This window comes from Lissotriton helveticus, chromosome 7 (assembly GCF_964261635.1).
Source record: "Lissotriton helveticus chromosome 7, aLisHel1.1, whole genome shotgun sequence".
Lineage (NCBI taxonomy): Eukaryota > Metazoa > Chordata > Amphibia > Caudata > Salamandridae > Lissotriton > Lissotriton helveticus.
This window is the reverse complement of record NC_136068.1, coordinates 1,407,828,387-1,407,851,211: the sequence shown is the minus strand read 5'-3', so window position 1 is coordinate 1,407,851,211 and position 22,825 is coordinate 1,407,828,387.

Here is a 22,825-nt window from a genome sequence, read left to right as displayed (position 1 = left end):
GGCTGACAGTACATATGAGGATGGTCTGAGTATGGCAAATATAATATACATATATATACAATTTTAGATAGAACCACGTTCACCTTTAGAGTTGATAACAATCAAAAGAATATCTCATTTTTTGTTTTCCATTCCTTATGGCATTTTATTCATTCATAGCCAAGATTGTGTAGAACAATTTATGGTAAAGACATGTAATTATTGCATCATTACATTCCGTATTCGAAATCGGTGCTCTCTGTGAAAAGGGAAGGGTAAGTGAATAAGTGAAGGGGACAGAGTAAAGGTGTTGTGACATAATAGTTGCATCCAAGTTAAAAATGAAAAACCTCTACAACCAGATTAATGGGCAAAGGTTCCCAATTTTACATCACACATAGATTATGAGAATACATCTCTTATTTAGCTCCTATGGTGTGTCAAGGAAAAACTGCGTATTTCTACGTTTCGACCCCTGATACGCAAGAAGGGTGATTCACAGCCTCATTTTGGGGTCTTCATCAGGAAGAGGAAAGAGAGCATCAGCAAACGGTCATTGAATGTGCCGTCCGCAGGGGGGGCTTCTGGATGCTCCAATGGAATTGGTGTGCCGGCGAAAACTGGGCACAGGTAGATCTGTCCTCGATGGGTATGTTGGTCTTACAGGGTTAGTGGTCAATGCCGCCCTGTTACTCCAAACGCGTGTTCAATCGCGGTGGAAATCTCGGTGCCGGTTTGTTTCACTTCTTAGATGGGAACGCGCATCAGCGCTGTCACTTCCCCGGCGGCCTGCATCCGAAGAAACTCGCGGTGCAGTTTTCCGGTCGTAATATTGAATATCTTTGGCGAGTTTCTCCAATTTTTTGTTCTGGGTTTCCACGTCGAAGTCTTTCAAGCTCTTCTTCAATCTGTCAAGGGTATCTTTTGCATCGGAAAAAGCTGAGTGGTTGGCTATCTCAGCCTTGAGGTCATCAATTTCCTTGGTTAGTTGCTCCACTTGGTCTCTGGCGGTCTCGACTCCCAGCACCATCCAGTGCCTGGAGCAGTTATTGGCCACAAAACTGAACCCTTCTTTGAACTTGGGATTGTCAACAAAAATGGCGGGTTCGTTTCGGACTTGCAGTCCCGTCGGGATGATATTGGCCTTGAGATAACCAGTTAGTAAATGGCCATGGAGTTTGGTACGGACCAATTTCTTCTCTAACCGCTCAAGTTTGTTGATCTTTTCGTTGAGGGAATGATCTACACTGGCATTGGTTGTGCTTAGGAAAGCAGTCCCTGTTTCGCCCCCAATAAGGTTCTTAATGTAATCCTCTGTATAGGATAGGGTCTCAAGTTCCATGTTGATGTCTCCCTATCTATACACAAAAGGTGATTGAATCAAAATTAATTTAGTGTAAAAGAGAACCCTCGCAAGGATCACCTTGCTCTGAGAGTGTGAGTATGAAAGGGGTAAGCCCTTAAACTCAGGACCTGGGTCCGTTTGTCAGTACATATGAGGATGGTCTGAGTATGGCAAATATAATATACATATATATACAATTTTAGATAGAACCACGTTCACCTTTAGAGTTGATAACAATCAAAAGAATATCTCATTTTTTGTTTTCCATTCCTTATGGCATTTTATTCATTCATAGCCAAGATTGTGTAGAACAATTTATGGTAAAGACATGTAATTATTGCATCATTACATTCCGTATTCGAAATCGGTGCTCTCTGTGAAAAGGGAAGGGTAAGTGAATAAGTGAAGGGGACAGAGTAAAGGTGTTGTGACATAATAGTTGCATCCAAGTTAAAAATGAAAAACCTCTACAACCAGATTAATGGGCAAAGGTTCCCAATTTTACATCACACATAGATTATGAGAATACATCTCTTATTTAGCTCCTATGGTGTGTCAAGGAAAAACGGCGTATTTCTACGTTTCGACCCCTGATACGCAAGAAGGGTGATTCACAGCCTCATTTTGGGGTCTTCATCAGGAAGAGGAAAGAGAGCATCAGCAAACGGTCATTGAATGTGCCGTCCGCAGGGGGGGCTTCTGGATGCTCCAATGGAATTGGTGTGCCGGCGAAAACTGGGCACAGGTAGATCTGTCCTCGATTGGTATGTTGGTCTTACAGGGTTAGTGGTCAATGCCGCCCTGTTACTCCAAACGCGTGTTCAATCGCGGTGGAAATCTCGGTGCCGGTTTGTTTCACTTCTTAGATGGGAACGCGCATCAGCGCTGTCACTTCCCCGGCGGCCTGCATCCGAAGAAACTCGCGGTGCCGGAATGTAATGATGCAATAATTACATGTCTTTACCATAAATTGTTCTACACAATCTTGGCTATGAATGAATAAAATGCCATAAGGAATGGAAAACAAAAAATGAGATATTCTTTTGATTGTTATCAACTCTAAAGGTGAACGTGGTTCTATCTAAAATTGTATATATATGTATATTATATTTGCCATACTCAGACCATCCTCATATGTACTGACAAACGGACCCAGGTCCTGAGTTTAAGGGCTTACCCCTTTCATACTCACACTGGACGTGGCTGAGGCAGACGACAGCAGCAGCCGCAGCAGCCCGGCTAGAGCAGTTCTTGAGCCACGCCGGAGCACCAGGCGCTCAGCTGAGCCTGCAGGCCATGCTGAAGGGAGTGAGCAACACCCCAGTGGCTCTGCGAAGCGCGCCCGCAAATGACATTGACAGTGTGGGTGAGGCAACCTGGGACATTAGCAGTCCCCACGTTCAAATACTTATTTTTTGTTCCACATCAGTGCATTAACGTTGTGGCAACATTATAAATCGTTTTTCACATTCACAACCTGTCTGTGTCTCTTTACTCACTCAGAAATAGTTGTCTGTAATCTCCTCACGTCTGTATCTGCCATCACTTGGTGTTGACACTCCAGCAGGTTGGGGTTCTGGCACAGCATTGTCATCATCATGATCCTCGTAGTCTGACAACTCCACCTCAGTGCCCTTCTTCACTGCAAGGTTGTGTAACATGGCACAGGCAGCAATTATCTTACAGCAGGTGATGGGGGTATACTGCCTTGCACCTCCACTCTTGTGCAAGCATCTGAATCTGCTTTTCCAAATGCCAAAGGTCCGTTCGACTACATCCCTTGTGCTTTTGTGGGCCCGTTTATATCTCCTCTGCCTGGGTGTTGAGGGGTTGAGGTAGGGGGTCAGTATGAATGAGCGGAGGGCATATGCACTGTCTCCTGGAATGAAAAGGGAATACATTACTCACATGCATACATGTACTTCCTACTGCAATTGGTATGATGGGGGTCTGACACTGTGTCTCACCTAGGAGGTATCCTTCACCAAATGCTCCTGCAGCCAGCCGTGCATAGATGCCGCTGTTTTGAAATATGTAGGAGTCTTGGGTACTCCCAGGGTATTTTGCCACTAGGTCAGTTATGGCGCACTTTGCATAGCAAATCACCTGCACATTGATGGTGTGCGTTGACTTCCTATTCCTGTAGATGTATTCCGTGGCAGCAGGGGGACAAATGGGGATATGCGTGCCATCAATGCAGCCGATGATATGGGGAAATCTAGCCATCTGGTAGAGTCAGATTTGGTTTGAACCAGTTCAGCATGGGTGGCAGGAAAAGAAATGTAATGCTCCATCCTCTGCAACACGGCGTCAAGGAAATTGTGAAAAAACCTTGACAGGCTGCTCTGGGTCACCCCACCTACCGCAGCAACCACACTCTGGTAGCTCTCAGAGGCAAGCAGGTGTAGGCTGCACAGCACCTGCACATGGGGAGGAATAGCGTGTGCCCGTGCTCCAACAGTGGGTGGAGGTCCCTGATGAGGTCAGTGATGGTGTCTGGGGCAACCTGTACCTCTGGAGTATCTCTGCCTCTGTGAGCATGAACAGGGTTATCCTCTGCCTGTAGACCTGCTCCTCTCTCTGCCATTCCCTCTCCCCTTCCTCCTGTAGCTGTAGCCGTCTTGCAATGACATAAAATGCCGCCATTGTGCAAGAAGAATTGCATTTTGGGTCCATTTTTATAGGTTGCACCTGTTTACCACCTGATTCCAATCCATGGTAAATACCGACTCTTAAATACCAAATTTCAAGCAAATTCGGTATTTCAGAGCTTCCCTACATCTCAATATCCATTTTTTCCACTTCTTATTTACCGAATTGGTAATTTACCGATTCGGTAATTTTACCGAATCGGTAAATATTACCGATTTGGTAAATATTACCGATTCGGTAAATTTACCGAATCGCAAACCTTTGCGATTCGGTAAATTTACCGATTCATTAATATTTCCGATTCGGTATTTTACCGATTCGGTAACTTTACCAGGAGCTTGTACAGTTACCCCCTGTCTCCTTGGAGTACTAATTCAATACTCTGGCCTTCTTACTTCCCCATGTATAATTTGTACATATGTGTCACTGAATTTATTGCACTGATCACTTTGTTCACCAACAGTCACGTTCATCACATGTTTCCTTAACGTTTTATCATTTATTGAAACGTGTGGCATCACAGAATGAAGTAATTCTTGTGTATCATGATTGCTTTCTACTAATATAAAGACTTTATTTTCAGTTGCTTGTTTTCAGAGAGGTTTATTCAATGTGTAATGAGCTGATCTAGCCTTCCTTTAAAAGTAATTTCTTGTTACCCAACAGAACCACTTTGTATTTAACCCCCCTTATTTAGGCATAGCCCATGCTACCTAGATACAGGCATGGCTACTTGCCCCTGTTCACCAAACGTCACACCGATTTCTTGGAAAACCAGCTTAAGCCGTTAGGGACTTCCCCTTGCTTGAATATTGATTTCTCCAAGAACTCAGTTACTTTACAATGAACAACTATTCCTAAGGGGTTCATTCATGACGTTCATATGCCCGACTTTACGTCAAACATGGCATTCCTTAACACCTTCAAGATATAAATATACCTTCACGTGCTATAGCAAAGCACGGAGGTTCGGAGCAGTTCGCTGACCTACTTGCTCGAGGCAGCTCGCTACAGCAAGTGCCGAAGGAAGCCGACTCTCCAGTTGACGCACTGATCAGGAAGCTGCCCTTCTCAGCCGAGAATCCAGCTCCAGTGTTTCTGACTCCCCTTGCGGGGTGTTGGGAAATCGAGTCCTGAGAAAGAGATACAGACCTCCTTCATTCTAACAAGGTATGAAGATGATTAGAACCTGGAGAAACCTTTGGTATATTTTTGGCAAAACTAAACCTATGCAAAAGACCATACTTACTTCCTCCCTCTTACTAGACTTAGGTTAGGTACATTGGAGTAGGCGTATTTTAGGGTATAGAGTCAAAATATCGAGTTTTTAATATCGACTAGACACAATATCGAGTAAAAAATATAGAATGGACATAATATCGACTAGAAATAGTATTGACAACAAAAATATCGACTAGAAAAAATTAATATCGAATAGAATGGACATAATATCGAATCAAAAATATAGAATGGACATAATATTGACTAGACATAATATAGACAACAAAATTAAATTTAAGGTAAGTTAATATTATTTTTTATTTTTTGTGTAATATAATTCTGTAGCGGGTTGTGGGTTTATACAATTAATTGTTAATTAATTATTAATTGGTAATTAATTAAAATATACCTGATAATTAATTATAATTGATTAATTGATGAATATTTTAATTTTAGTAATTTATTTTCTGTAGCGGGTTGTGGGTTTATAGGGGAATAGGGTGGGAAGTAATTTAATTATAATGAATTAAATTTGTTCATTTATTTATTGATATTTATTTAGAATTAATTGTTAATTAATTATTAATTGGTAATTATTTAAAATATACCTGATAATTAATTATAATTGATTAATTGATAAATATGTTAATTTTATTAAATTATTTTCTGTAGCGATTGTGGGTTTATAGGGGAATTGGGTGGGAAGTAATTTAATTATAATTAATTAAATATGTTAATTTATTTATTGTTAATTATTTTGAATTAATTGTTAATTAAATAATCATTGTAATTAATTCAAATATAACTGGTAAATAATTTTAATTGATTAATTGATAAATATGTTAATTTCATTAATTTATTTTCTGTAGCTGGTTGTGGGTTTATAGGGGAATAGGGTGGGAAGTAATTTACTTATAATTAATTAAATATGTTATTTAATTTATTGGTATTTATTTAGAATTAATTGATAATTAATTATGAATTGGTAATTAATTAAAATATAATTGGTAATTAAAATTAATTGATTAATTTTTAAATTGTAAATTAATTTATTGTTAATAGGTAATTAATTTGTATTATTAGGTAATTATTCTAATTAAATAATTTTAATTTTAATTTATAAATAATTATTTAATATATTTTATACAATTGTAAAATATTTTAGTTAATTTGTAATTGGTATTACTAGTTATGTTATTTATATTTATATATGAAGTATTTACTTTCCCTACTATTGCACTCACTGGAGTTAGAATAGTAATTTTTACCCCTACACTATCCAACACTTTCCCTACTGTTGCACTCTTTGGAGTTGGAATAGTAATTTTAACCCCTACGCTATCCAACTCTTTCCCTACTGTTGCACTCTCTGAAGTTGGAATAGTAATTTATACCCCTACGCTATCCAACTCTTTCCCTACTGTTGCACTCTCTGGAGTTGGAATAGTAATTTTAATCCCTACGCTATCCAACGCTTTCCCTACTGTTGCACTCTCTGGAGTGGGAATAGTAATTTTTACCCCTACGCTATCTAACGCTTTCCCTACTGTTGCACTCTCTGGAGTGGGAATAGTAATTTTTACCCCTACGCTATCCAACGCTTTCCCTACTGTTGCACTCGCTGGAGTGGGAATAGTAATTTCTACCCCTACGCTATGCAACTCTTTCCCTACTGTTGCACTCTCTGGAGTGGAATAGTAACTTTAACCCCTACGCTATCCAACGCTTTCCCTACTGTTGCACTCTGTGGAGTGGGAATAGTTATTTTTACCCCTACGCTATCCAACTCTTTCCCTACTGTTGCACTCTCTGGAGTTGGAATAGTAATTTTAACCCCTACGCTATCCAACGCTTTCCCTACTGTTGCACTCTCTGGAGTGGGAATAGTAATTTTTAACCCTACGCTATCCTACGCTTTCTCTACTGTTGCACTCTCTGGAGTGGGAATAGTAATTTTTACCCCTACGCTATCCAACGTTTTCCCTACTGTTGCACTCTCTGGAGTGGGAATAGTAATTTTTACCCCTACGCTATCCAACGCTTTCCATACTGTTGCACTCTCTGGAGTGGGAATAGTAATTTTTACCCCTACGCTATCCAACGTTTTCCCTACTGTTGCACTCTCTGGAGTGGGAATAGTAATTTTTACCCCTACGCTATCCAACGCTTTCCATATTGTTGCACTCTCTGGAGTGGGAATAGTAATTTTTACCCCTACGCTATCCAATGCTTTACTTACTGTTGCACTAGCTGGAGTGGGAATAGTGATTTTTACCCCTACGCTATCCAACTCTTTCCCTACTGTTGCACTTTCTGAAGTGGGAATAGTAATTTTTACCCCTACACTATACAACGTTTTCCCTACTGTTGCACTCTCTGGAGTGGGAATAGTAATTTTTACCCCTACGCAATCCAACGCTTTCCATACTGTTGCACTCTCTGGAGTGGGAATAGTAATTTTTACTCCTACTCTATCTAACTCTTTCCCTACTGTTGCACTCGCTGGAGTGGGAATAGTAATTTTACCCCTACGCTATCCAACTCTTTCCCTACTGTTGCACTCTCTGGAGTGGGAATAGTAATTTTAACCCCTACGCTATCCAATGCTTTCCCTACTGTTGCACTCTCTGGAGTGGGAATAGTAATTTTTACCCCTAAGCTATCCAATGCTTTCCCTACTGTTGCACTCTCTGGAGTGGGAATAGTAATTTTTACCCCTACGCTATCCAACGCTTTCCCTTCTGTTGCACTCACTGGAGTCATTACAGTAAAATTAAGCCTCTTGCTATCCTACGGTAAAAATATTGTATACGTTTTGTTAATGATATGTATATATATATATATACATATATATATATGTATTAAAAATAAAAAAATCATGTTTTAAGTTATATTAATTATTGTTTAATGTTACGTTTATTTAAGTATTTTAAATAAGTTAAAAATTATTTGATGTATTATTATATTACTTTTAAATTACTTTTAAGACATTTAATAAATTCGATATTTTGACAGTCTATATTTTTTACACTCGATATTTTGGAGTCGATATTTTTGTACTTACCTGTTTGAAGATAGGAAGTCGATATTTTGGCAGTCGATATTTTTACCTCGATATTTTGTCATTTCTATATTGTGACTGTCGATATTCTGTCAGTGATCCGTATTTCAGAAGCACTAGTTGAGTATTTTAGTCTATGTTAATTATGTATGTATTTTTATATGGCTTAGAAACCATACAATGCTATTACAGTATTATTTCATAATACTATTTTTGCTGTACGCATTATACTTTGATTCTGTCTTATGATTGTAGCAGTTCACCTCACTGGCATGAGAAAGAAGACTGTTCAATAAACCTTTTATTGAAAACGCATGTCTCTCTATTTCTCTGTAACTTTGTAGAAACGAAGCATGCACGATTGACTGAGTGAACTAGTTATCTATTGTTTCTACGACTCTGAGAGATATATTCTTATTCTTGGGAAACAACGTTGTCATGTTTATGCGGTTGTCAGAAACCAATCCCTTCTTGTGTATTCAAGAAAGTTTCTAGTGACCTCTGAGTTAGCTGGCACTCACTATTAAGTTTAGTATATTTAATAGAGACCTCTTGACCTAAGTCCTACTTCAAATCTATAGGATATATTATTCCAATGCGCAGAGCCTATTGGGACTATAGGAACTACGCTACACTATGCATTACGTGTACAATATAAAGTTGCCTGAACACATTAAGGTCCAAACATTTGGAAGATAGAGACTCAGAATTCACACAGCACTAGTCTTCATATAGCCATATGAACATCCCAGATCCTGCTTGGTATAGGTGATAACACCATTCATAGATTGTAAACCTACATACCAGTGCACCTCTGAAGGTATTGGGTGTCCCTGAATATTAATGACCTGAAGATGTGGGATCACTAGAGTCCCAATAGGCTGGCACATTACAGCACCATTTTGTATTCAAAACTCAGATTGCCTTGTAAGGATCAGTGTAGACAACAGTCACTGAATATACTGTGCAGTCCATGTCATGTCAGATGTAATAGAGCCACCATAACATGAGAGACAGTAGTTAGGGAACATCACTCCTCAAACAAGGAAGACAATTTGCCTGTGTGGTATTATTGTCACTCAAAACAACTTCCAATATGAGATGATCACACACTTCATGCAGCCAGCTGCCTGCTCCAAAACTAGAAATTGGATGTGCAGAGGTGTTCCTGGTCAGAAAGACAATAGGCATAGTACATCAGCAGGCACCTACTACCAGACCTACACATACAATTACTCATCTTTTGTTTGGCAAATGGGCAACCAGCAATCTTGGTTTGGAAATGCCTGACTGTAACACACACAGTTATATGTATGACTCTAGCCAAGACTCACCCTGTGTAGCTGCTGTTGGCCCCTCAACTGCCCATCAAGCTCTGGGTAGGACACCACAAGTATGGGGGCCAGCAGTTGGGGTCAGGGTCTGGCATGTTCCTTTCCACGTTGGGTGGATTTCCATAGCTGAACCTCCATAATCTTCAAGGTGCAGCACCTCAGGTCCTCCTACCTCTCCCTGCAGTTGACGCAATGCCAATTAAAGACCCCAGGCCCCGCACCTTCTGAGCTATGACTCCCCAAAGCGCTTTCTTCTGAGGGGCGTTGACCTGTATGGAGGCAATAAATGTCGAAGCATATTGTAACTGGAAGTTTAAGGATATCTGTATGGTTGATACACATTTCATTTAACACCAGCACACGCTTTCATCAAGAGTCAACACAATACATGTGTAAGTGTCACATGCTAAGCACAACTAAAGCATGAATACTCACTGTTGTGGTCATCTACTGACTCTCATCAACCTACACTGAGTGAGCCAGCCCACTAACATCATGTAGCCCAAGGCCATCCTGCATGAAATGTAATATTTGGCACCATGACAATCACCACACCATTTTTACCTTCTGAAGAATGAACTACTTGTCCATGGCTGTACACACCTTTACTACCAAGCCCATTGACTCTATGCAGAGGACACATACAACACAGAGCCATTGTATATACAACATCCTGACACTAAGGTCACGTTGAAAGGGCTGGCATGTGTGAACTTCAGAACTTCCTTTCTGGGGGATGTGTGGACATGTGGACTACTTATTGGGATATCTAAGTAAGTCACAATAATTGTTTGTGGTATGTACTGCCATCATAGGACACACCTTTTGACATATGTGACACTGTAACTGGGATAACATTCAACATACCAGTGTATGTGTTGTGTGAGTAGATGTAATCTGACCAAGCTGAGGAATGGCACTTCAAAGTCTTTTCATAAGTTACCAACTAGCTACTCTGTTCATGTATCAGATGTGCAATAGGCCTGTACAGTGGAAGCATGACTAATAAAAAAGTCACAACAGACCTGCGTGAGTAAGGGGAGTGTCATAAGTGAACCCCACATATTGACAATGTGGGTCAATGGTAAAACGTAGCAGGTGATGGGATTATCTCTGTTACCATTCCAAATGTGGTCCATGTAAATGCTATCAGGGCTACCAGTAGTTAGAAAAACTCATTTTGGAGATATCCGTGGATCTGCAGGTCTACAGGGACATTTCTCTGTGCTTTGGTTGTCTTGCTACAGTGACTTTGCCCTAGAGTGGCCCATGGGCCAGATTTCCCACAACTCATTGTCAGGCCTTGCTCTCTGCAGGCTGAGCATACTGATCCCACCTGAACACCACATTTCCGCCAATGCACTACATAAAAGTGCTTCTTTTGCCCATCTAAGATTTTACCATAAGGCTGTGTTGCTGGCATTTTGAAGGGTCTGTGAGGTTTAGCTACCTCCCAGACAATAGTGTTGCCATTCCTGGTGTGGGCTGAGTGATCAGTGGCACTGTCCATTGTACAGTATACAGACACAGCTTATGGTGTAAAGTGTATACATATTTTTGTACCTACACCATTTATTTATTGATTTTATTTGAAAAGTTTTCTAAAGCATAAATATGACCCTTACAGATATCGGAGCACTGTACAAAGTGGTGAAAGCACAAATAAAACTACCACAATGGTACAAATTATGTAGTTAAATCAACACACTGTCAAACAAAAGGGGGGAAACAATCAAGGTCAGGGACAGGGGAGTCGGCCCAACAAGTACAGTTTCAGATGGGCCATAGAGCGAGATAACAATTTTATAGACAAGAAAAAATAAATTGAAACAAAAATGTAAAATAAGTATCAAAATCTATAGACGGGGGTTTGAGAAGGAGTACAGATTGATGCTGTTAATGTTCACAAAAGAGTAGCCATTTGACCAGTTTATTGAAAGATGTTGTGGAAGTATTGGATCTGATCTCGGGAGTAAGAGCATTCCAAATTCTTGAAGCAAGTCCGGAGAAGGCACAATTGTAAGTTCTTTTCTTTTTGAATTCGGGAGGCTTCAGAAGTACGGTGGATGTCCTTCTTAAGTTCCGACAGGTGCCAGATAGTTCAGGCTTTTTGGGCAAGTAAATCGGGGTGTTGTAATGTAGGGCTTTATGTGTCAAGCAGGCTATCTTGAAACGTATCCTAGATTTGATAGACAACCAATTTAGTTGCATAAGGTCGGGGGTAATGTGATCATGCTTTCTGTAGACAGTGATGAGCCTGGCCGATGCGTTTAGAGTGACTCTTAGCAGGGCCAAGATAGCTTTAGGAAGCCATATCAAGTACACCTCGTCATCTGTGTAATGCATTACTGTGCATATGGCAAAATATGCACAGTGCACTGTACACCGCTGTTGGCAGTTCTCCACAGGAAATGTCTCAAAAACCTTAATATAGTGAAAATTGACAGAATTGATGATGTGCACCGTTCTAGTACAGACATGTGGAAGCCACATTGGGGATTATTAGTGGATGTTTAAGAATACATAATGATGATGTGAAATGTGTAATTCTTCATGAAGCTCTTATGTTTTGGCATATGGCTTTAGGCTTACTTTTCATATATGTTACCCTGGACACTGTGATCAATGTACAATGTTATTATTACTCCTCACATAGGTACTTTGGGAGGGGGAGGAGACTGCAGCCTCCACTGTACCACCAATTTACAGATCTTAAACCATGGAAGAAAGATATGTCATCCAGAATTTTTATTTAAATCGTCAAACAATCCTAGATTTATGTCATCAGTTGGAATCTGACCCCCTACCTCGCATCACTTATCCTACATCCCGCTTCCGAAGAGCGACCTCAGGTAGCAGATCCTTCTCCCACCTCACTGCCAAGACCTGGAACACCCTCCCCATCCACCTACGGCAGACCCAAGACCTGCTGACCTTCAGAAAACTATTCAAGACCTGGCTTTTCGAGCAGTAGCAGCATTCCCCACCCCAGCGCCTTGAGACCCTCACGGGTGAGTAGTGCGCTTTACAAATGATATGATTGATTGATTGATTACATTTATCACACCAATTGTCAAACTCATGTCAGTTTTGCATTTTCTGGCCACAGATTCCTTTCATTTTACTGTTGCTATTTCAGGTTGAATGTCACAACTGACATTCAGTACCACCACAAGCTAGGAAACAAGTGTACCGCAACATGAAGCACTTCCATGCTATCACTGTACCAGAAGTCTGCTTATTGGATTCGTACATCTCAAGCGTCTTTACCTGGTTCCCAGGATCTGCACAGGATTCCTTTATACTGTGGACCAGCACTGTACCCCAGCTGATGTCACAGCTACTACTGAAGAGGGCCTGACTTGATGGTAAGTGTGATCTATCATAACTTTTTGTGGATAATGTCATGTAGTATAATCTGAAAGTATGTAACTCATTGTTGTACTTCTATCTGTCTCTCATCTAGGAGACATAGCTTATCCCAACCAGCCACTGTTGAGGAATCCTACTACCACAGGGGAAGTCTGCTTCAATGAAAACCCTGGAAGAACATAGTGACCACTGCAGTGGGCTTTAGGCTCCTGAAATCCAGATTCAGATGTATGGACAAGGTTGGGGGAGCCTTCCACTACTCACCCAGGGAGGTGTGTAACATCACCGTTGCCTGCTGCATGCTCCATAACATTGTCCTGCGATGCAACATCCCTTTTGTGGCAGAGGATGCAGGCCATGCAGAGCCTCCAGATAAGGAATAATGCCAAATGATAATGATGATTCTGGTGAAGAGGAAGGAATGGACTTATGTCAAGATGCAATTCGAAACGTCTACTCCTGAGTGTAGGTATGAGGTGAGTTGCGAAGGCTTTGACTATTAGTGCAACTGCTGTGATGTTGTGAGGAGGATATTAATGCTACACACTAGGGGCCTCATTTATGAAAAGTGACGCATCGCTGCGTGAAAACAGCGATGCGTCACTTTTCACTGCGCTCTCCCTGTGACATGATTGATGCGTCATATTTATAATATGACGCATCATGTCACAAGGAGTTACAGATACGTCAGTATTTCTGACGTATCTATAGGCGCAAAAATGACGCATTGCTGGAGTGTGTCACAAAAGTGACGCAACTTCAGCAATGCTTCCTTTCACATGGGGAAAGCCCCATGTGAAAGGGCTTGCGTCAGTCTTACGCCTGCTGTGAGGCAGGCGCAAGATTGTGACGCAACAGCGTCCTAAAAGTGACGCCGTGAAATCTCATAGATTTCCCTGCGTCACTATTACGAGGCTTTTTGCGGGTGAACGCCCCCTCTGCATACATTATACCTGACGCAGGTATAATGTAGCGCAGGGGTTTACAAAGTGACGCATCTGCTTAGATGCGTCACTTTGTAAATAGTGCGCATCAGGAGGCATGTTTTACGCCGCCGATGCGTCACAAAAAGTAACGCATCGGAAGCGCAAAACTCACGCACGGCCTCATAAATGAGGCCCTAGGAATATATCGCTCTGGCAATATCTGTTTTTTTTTTGTTTTGTGTGTGTAGCTTTGTTTAGCTGTAAATGTTGTCTGAGACTGTGATCTCTGGGGGCTGAAAATGTGATTTGTGCCATATTTATGTCCTTTTAGCCTATACCACTCTGTGTTGGTCTGTTTTAGATTCCTTAACCATGGCATCTTTATTTGGACATTTCAGAATTGTGACATTAGCTGCTATATGATGCTGTTCAGAAGTTCAAAGTGGACATGTATTGGTCCTTGGAATGTCTGTCACAGAGTTTGTGTGTACAAACCAGGTACCAAGACAATATGCACAGTGATAGGATGGAAGATTCGTGGCTTCTATAGGACTTCTTCTTTGTGGTTTGTTGGTCCTAATGCAATGTGTGCCAATATGTTGTGTTGGACCCAATTCATGTTAGTCTTCCTTCACAATGACTAAATCCTCATTGTGTATGAACAGTATGTAGCTATGGTAAACAACCTTTACAACGCAACTTTTACCACGCAGTGCCTTTACAATGCAACTTTTACAACGCAAACCATTGCAACGCATTGCGCTGGGGGGCGCTCTAGGATAGGGAATAGGTTTAATGTACTATCCAACACCTTCCCTACTATCCACGGGGACTGGAGTTGGAATAGTAAATTAAACAATTCACTATCCAGCGCCTAAAAGCATTATGCGTTGTAAAGGTATGCGTTGTAAAACTTGCGATGTAAAGGTAGGCGTTGTAAAAGTATGCGTTGTAACGTCATACATCCGTAGCTTTTGATGTGTCTCCTCATTGTAGGTCATAGTGCTTGTGTCACATCACTGACATTTTTTTTCTGTCATTCCACCAAATGCAAGCAACACTGGATTGGAATGACCCTGTGGTACGAAACTATTGTACTGACGTGTCTGTTTATTTGTTTATTTGATATGGGATTCCTTTTTTGAGGTAGAAAATATGGCTCCAGTTGGTGATATAGACATAATGTAATGTTGCCTAGTGTAGAGGATATTGTCAGATGTGTCACCTCTTTCAATGTTGTGAAAGTCTGCAACTGATAATGTGATCACTGACACTGAAGAATTGAGTCATGTCTTGGTTTCTATGCTTTTTAGATCATGTAAGCCTATGCTTTAAACGATGGAATAAAGATGTTATCAGACTAGGCACTTGTATGCATGTTTTGTTGTGAAATGGTAGTGTTCCTGAGTTGAACATTGTTTACAAACAACATACCCATGCTTCCAGAGGGAGCTAGTTTTGACAATGCAAAGTTCATTTGGTAATACATTTACATTGTGATATGTTTGAACTACAACAGGAAACAATGAGTGGTGACATGTGTATTTAATGAAGTGAACAAGGATAAGATCAAAAAATGTATTATAAATTGCACAGTGAAAACTAAAGTGTTGGTGGTTATATCCATCACTGTAGAGTCCAAATTGTCTGGAGTCCAAAGTCCAACATGCTACTCCCATCATATATGGAAAAGTGGGCAGGAATAGCCCACAAAGTGAATGTGTTGCACACACGGCAGGAAATTAGGATTGAGGTCTCCTACTGGTGGTGGTAGGTGTCTTGCTTACCCCACCTCCTTGATTTTTGCATGGACATCCCCTCTTTTTTCCAGAGGGGGCCCGCAGTTGATGACACAGGGGTGCATGCAAGTGTGTCCTCCTCTGACAAGGAATCCCTTCCTGTGACTGCAGCAGATGTTGATGGCTGACTTAGACCCCAGGAAGGAGTAGATGCAGGTGGAAAAGCCCTGGGGAGAGTCATGTTGATGACCCGCAGCACCTCAACTAAGACGGTCATATTGCTGATGATGCCAGCCACTACGGTGTGGATGCAGGCAACCTCCTGGTATGTGTTCCTCTGCAGCTGCTTCATTTCCTGGATTTCTGTAAGTACCTGGCCCACAACACCTTGGGAGTCCTGCTCTACTCTCAGGGAATGGGTGCTAGCAGCTTTGGTGGCCATGTCCCCAGTGGGCTCACTCTCAGGGTGCACAGTTACCCTCCCGTTAACCCTAACCCCAAAGGCCTGTGCCCTTGGCACAGGCTGCACCCTCCCACTGACTCCTGGTTCCTCAGTGACTATGGTGGTGATAGAGCTCTCAGAATCTAGTACTTGGGGGCACAGGATGATACTGACTGTGCTAGGTACACAGGTTGGGGGTACAGGGTTTGGCTGTGTTGTTGCAGGCGGGGTGGGAGGTGTTGTGGGTACAGTGAGCACTACTCTTTCTGTATGCCCCAGCTGACCAGATGGGCCAAGACCCTCATCCACGTCCACATCTCCAGGAGCACTGTCATCACTGAGGGCTTCATCCTTGGGTGGAGCGAAAGTCTGTTTGCTGTCCAACCTCTAGGCAGGTGCTGGGGCTGATTGTTAACCTTCACTCACCTGAAATCCAGGTTTTTCAACTTGAGAGATGAGACGCTGATTCCCTTCCGCCCCTAAAAACCTATACTAGCCCGACTGGCAAAAATAGATTCCCAGAGGAAGGGGGAAAAATGGGACAAAATAAGAAACAAAAAAGAAACACTCCTCTGGTTATGGCTCACATTGATTAGACGTCACTCCTTTCTAGCTTAAAGCCTTCAGCATGTCTTACTTCTGGGAGTTGACTAGTACATCTAAAACATAAGCAAATATGTTATCACACTTCTCTGATGAAAACCATGTCTTGTCTTTTTCTCGATATGTTTATAACATTAGTCAAGAAGATACCTTTGTATAAAACGTGATTCTGATTCACCATTAAGGAGTTTTTATGACAAAATGTTATAATCCTTATCTTTAAATCTGTGGAAATAAAATGACAACAATCACTCACCTGCACTGTTATTCCAGTACACTATATAGTATGACCTTCGCCTAACATACTAAATAATAACTTCCAAAAACATACTAATAGTATTCACAATGTTCACTGAGTCTTAATATGCTCTCAATAAAGTTCTTTCTCTTCTCTTGTGTTTTTTTTTTATGCTCAGATTTCTGATTGTGGCAACAGAAGAGCCCCGGATTATGCTCAGGGATTCCGAGGTAAGTCATTGGAAATTTCATTAAGCACACATATCTGTTCTTTCAGTTTTGTAGCACCTTCGTTATTACCAAAGTCTTGATTCGGTAAACAATGTTCAGAAAATCAAAGAATACACAATCGCAAATACAAATGGAGTTGGTAATTACCTTTTTTCCTTTATGCGAGCTTCTCGCTATGCAAGCTTTTTCAAAGATCTGACTTGATTTTTCATTTCTATTTCTTTTGTTGCAGATCGGACAGGTTTCCCTCGGGACCGGAAAGGAAGATTCACTGCGTTGGTTTCTCCATGGAAACTCTGCTGAAGCTGGATCACCGCCGAAACACTTCTCGCGCTGGGAAGGTGCCTTTAAGACTGTAGAGGAACACACGGGACTGGAGCTTCTCTGGAAATCAGGTGAGGAAGAGGATTCAACAAGCACAAGCGAGTTCTGTTGTAATGTGGGGCCTTTTATACAGTTTCTTTGGGTGGGGTTCTCCAGTTAGGGTGTGGTTAGAAAAACATGGGAAGCTTGCTCCAACTGCCATTAAGGCAATGTGCTGAGTATGCAAATGAGCCCCTGAGCTCAAACTGAATATCCAGTTTATTCCTGCAACAGGTTGTACAATGAGTATGGAAATGAGCCCCTGGGCTCAAACTGAATATCCCGTTTATTCCTGCATCAGGTTGTACACAAATGTCACTTTGGCCTATGCTTGTGCAAAAGAGCCAACTTGAAAACCCCTCATAGTAAAATATAAAACAAGGAACATTATTCATGACAAAATAAAAACAAACAATACACAGGGCCAATCCTCATTACACAGTATGGGGCTAGGCTATGTTCTTAGGACAAACCCTTACACTGATCACCCTGTTGAGAAATAGAGAACAATTTTATTGGTGAACGTGAGATATCAAAATGCACATTGTTTGCGTAAAAGTATATATAATGAAACAAACTAGATAGAGGTTAGTGTCTTCTATTTGAATTGAGTTGAAGTTGGTTAATAGACATTTGAAGATATTCAATACATGTAGTAGAGTTCATCAGCTCATTAGATGTGCTGATATGTGCCATTTTCGCTTTACACTGTTGTCGAAACATGTGTATTTGACCATTTCAAGGCCTAGTTGTGAATAATACAGGCAAATCCATACCTTGGTTGTATATTTAGCATTGTTCATCATGTGAGGTTGCATAGTCAACAGCTCACCTGCCACTCCTAATAAGCTGAGTTTCCGTCATGGCTGACATATATTAGGGGTACACAGGTGTTATGGTGACACTCATGCCATCAATAATTTCAGTTGATGAGTCCAGGACACCATCGATATTCAGACATATATCTGAGTGGAGCATTGTATGTACATTGCACAGTCCACAATAACTGAACATCAGTTGTAACATGCCAGACAAGTGAGAAGGGGCAAAGGAGCATAGCATCTCGGTTGGAGTTCCAGTCACAGGGCCTCATGGTAGCTGTAGTGACTTCAATCTTACTTTACCAAGTCTTGACAAATTTTGGCCTGCATAATGAGTGAAGATCAGTTGTAACATGGCAGGCAAGTGGGAAGGGACAAAAGCAGTATAACATCTTAATTAGAATTGGAGTGAGAGGGTCTCATGGTAGTTGGAGTCACTTTAACTTCACTTTATCAACACTTGACAAATGGTAACCTGCATGTTGAGTGGACATCAGTTGTGACATGGCAGGCAAGTGAGAAGGGGCAATAGGAGCTCAAGCAGTGAAACACATTACTTGTGGAAGTAAGTGGGGAAATGTAGGGGGCTAACCTTGTTCACGTAGACATTTAGCACTTCCTGTAATTTAAAATTTTGCAACAAACACCACTGCTTTGTGATTTACAGAGAGTGACAACTGGGTCCTCCCCCTTGGAGCATCCCATGTAGTGATCGACATACAATATTACAAGTTTGTCTTTCCTCTTATTTACTATATTGCATGCAAGTGAATTAACATACATGCATGCCCAAATGCTGTCGGCTGTTTAGTGAATTCAGATATGCCCACTACAAACAAGAGGCATTTCCTTATTATTACATTATGGGCCGTATTATGATATCGGGCGGAAAGTCATCTGACCGGTCATCTTTGTCTTTCGGCCCGACATCAGAGGTTTCTGTGCGACCACCATGTTATAATACTGGTGGTCTGACTGAAACCTGCAGAGGAACACCGCTCCACATCCGATGGGCTCACGATGTTGTGGGGCGGTGGTTGGAAATGTAATCCACAGATGGCAGAGGATCCTGCCGAGGCTCCGCCATCCAGATTACAATTTTCCTTTCTGCCTGCCCTTTCATGGCTGTCCACCTGCGATTAAAAGGCAGGTGGAAAGTGACTTAGCAGGGCCCCCTTTCCCACTTGCCTTCCGCTACTGGGTCTGGGGGGCACCTGCCATGTTTTTTCTTTTTTTTAAACATATTTTTTATTGAGTTTCCATAGGTAATAATACAAGCCCATTTGACATATGGTACAAGGGCACCTGCCATGGTGCGTACCACATGGTGCAGGGATGTTTAAACTCTGCATTTTTTTCATTGCAGCATGTGCTTCAAGCAGCCCCACAAGCCGCGATGGAAAAAAATACAGGTTCTGACTATAACCACGGCGGTAATCATAATCTGGAATGCCAGTCAGACGCACGTCCAACCGGCATCATAATCGGTCTGTATATGTCTGTTTTGTGTCTTGCTTGTCTAGTTTGGGTATGCTATATGTTATATGTGCACATCATTTTCCAAGACTTTAGGTCTACACTTCCAACTGAACAAATGCCAACAAACAATTATAAGATACTCTCTGGCATAATGAAAAATTGTTGTATGGGTGTATTAGGGGCAGATCAAGGAGGGCTGCACATGGCCACTGTATATGTCTACCTACATGTAATAATACGTATGTTTTTCTCATAATCTTATATTTACAGGCTAGGTCGCAAGAATTGACTTTCTCCATCACCGAACAGGTTTGTATGTACATACCTCCATTCTGCATGCCGTAGCGTTGAGGCACTGAGACAGATGGACGAAACATGGTGACCACATTGAGCATAATTGGAATCAACTTAAGTCCCACAATTATTCACAACTGTTTTTAAAAGTTGACCAGGACCTCCAATATTAAAAATAATCTAGTTGTGGTCGGAGTACCTGAGCCAATTTCATAATCACCATTCACTATCACACACACTGTAACAATCACAAAAAAATCCAGCTCTGGTGTAATCAGATGTTGTAGCACACCCTGGAAGCATTCGATGGCCAATGATGAAAAATGTCACCAACTAGGTTGTTGAGTGAGGGTTCTTTAAAAACACCCTGCGTGTTCCATGGCATTTTAGCCTTAATGATTATGAGAAATCCATTCTTCTAACTGTAGTTTAGTAGGGTGAACTTGTTCTTTTTTATTATAATATTTATTATTATTTTCTTATCAAGCTAGCTCAGTCATGTCTGCTGGTTCCCTATTTTTGCATCTTGGATACTTTATAAACCACAGTTAAATCCCAGCTTGCCACCGGCCCCCATATGCGCAATGATCAGAAGACATGTAACCTTGCGATCTGTCTTTGAAATAAATCTATCTAACCAGTATCAGCATTTAGCAATGTTGAAGAAGTAGACGGACAACTGGCAGTTGGCTTAGGCTGTACTAACCTAAGGGAGGGTAGAGGGGTAACACCGGTCAGTATTCCCTTGGGTAAACAAAAGGCCCAGTCTGCCCTTCCAGTTTGGTACATATCGGATCAATAGTAATTTTGTATCTACAATTCAAGGGCCCATCATTCTAGGAAATCTTCCTAATCCTTCATTACTACTAATATTCATTGATCACCTTAGGCCATATATTTCTGTCGTCCCTAGTATAACTGTTCCACTAAGATAGTATCCTGGAATCTGGCAGGGATTACAACAAATCTATTCTGTCTAAAATGGTGCCTGTTTATTGACAAGTTTGATATCTGTCTTTTTCAGGCGGCCTAGTCATTGACAGCCTTATTCCACTTTGGTTTTGTCAATTTCAGCCAGACTGTAGTCTCTTCTGGGAAGGACTGGCCATTAGGAGGGTTAACAATATGGGTGAAGACCACCTTGTCCTGCGTGGCAAAGGTGATAGATCCTGGGTCCCAGACTTAATCTAAGTTAGTTTGCAGTTTCCTACCAATTAAATATATATATATATAATGTCTATTGTAGATCAGTGGGTAATAACTCTGAGCTACTGGTTATTGACCTTGTGAATTTTCACTTAGCAGCCCTCCCAGTAGGCATTTGCAAAATCGTTGCAGGGGACTTTATCTGTTAAGTTGAACCACTGGGCTCTAATGAAGAAATATTAAGAGCAAGAAAAATCAGGTCTGGTCAATCCCAGGGTTTACAATACCCTCCCTAAAGAGATGGTCTGCTGCGGTTATTCAAATTAACACATTTACCTTAAACCAAGGTTTTCAGTCTGGCAATGGGGGAATGGCCCCTGATAAAAGAGGGATACACACGTTCAATGTTATGCATAATAGTAGCCTTATCAATCACATACTGCTAGATATTAGACTGTGGCCTAATCTGGTTGACATGACTGGAATTGCCCGACAGGATAGTGACCATAATGCTCTGCATCTTACCCCAAGACCACGAGGAAGCAGAAAACCAAGCATATATACTGCACTTTTTGATAGGAGGCTTAGATTTAATTGGTGGTTACTGATAGTCTTGAAGCCAATCTGTTGTTGGATGTATCTTTGGAATAACCTGATTCCAGTGAGAGAATCAGGGAAACCCATAATCACATGTTTCTGTTATTAAGATACCTTTATTTTGTTGAGATTAAGCATACTGTAGGGAGGAAACCCAAGACTTCACAGTATAATAAAACATGTACAGCTGCCAGGACGACACTTTTTAAGGCTAAACGAACCCAGAACATACCCTTGATCCAAGAAGCTAGAGGGTTACATAGAGCCACCACTTCCTGTGCTCAAAGAGAATGGGATTATGGGAAGTGGGCAGATATGCTATGTGTCTTCAAGGTGAAGGATCATCTTTCCTTCTCGAACATTCTTGCCAATGGTGATAATGACAGTCCCTGCCCCCTAGGAAAACGTTATCTCAGTAGCTACTTGTTCTGATCATTTTTTGGAATTGTATTTCTCTTTGGCAGAGTTAAAACTCTGCCGAGTGACTCTGTGGGATCTTAGGGTTTGATCCTCAGATGCAGTATAGGAACATCAGGCTAGATTATGAGCAAACTGACCCATTTGAACAGTTTACATTTAATCAGGACACCACGCTACATATCCAGCTCTGAAATACGTGATGCTATGAATTTGATTATTCCAAATAGAGCTCCGAGTCTGGACAAGATACTGGCGGATCTATTTTGTGTAGATAACAACATTTAGTGCCTCTACTTTACATTCTATGTGATGCCATTCTGAGAGGAGTTCACATGGCCCCTATGTGAGCGGGGGCAGAGATCATTCCTATATTCAAGAAATGCTCTACGGTACTTAAATCCAATTATAGGCCCATTAGCCTAATCGATAGCACTCAAAAGGTATTCAGCAGGATTATTTTAGATAGGCTCCGTGGATAGCAAACTGCCTTAGATATTCTCTCTCCTCTTCAAGCTGATTTTAGGGATTGCACAAGCACTATTGACAAGGTGTTTGGTCTTCAG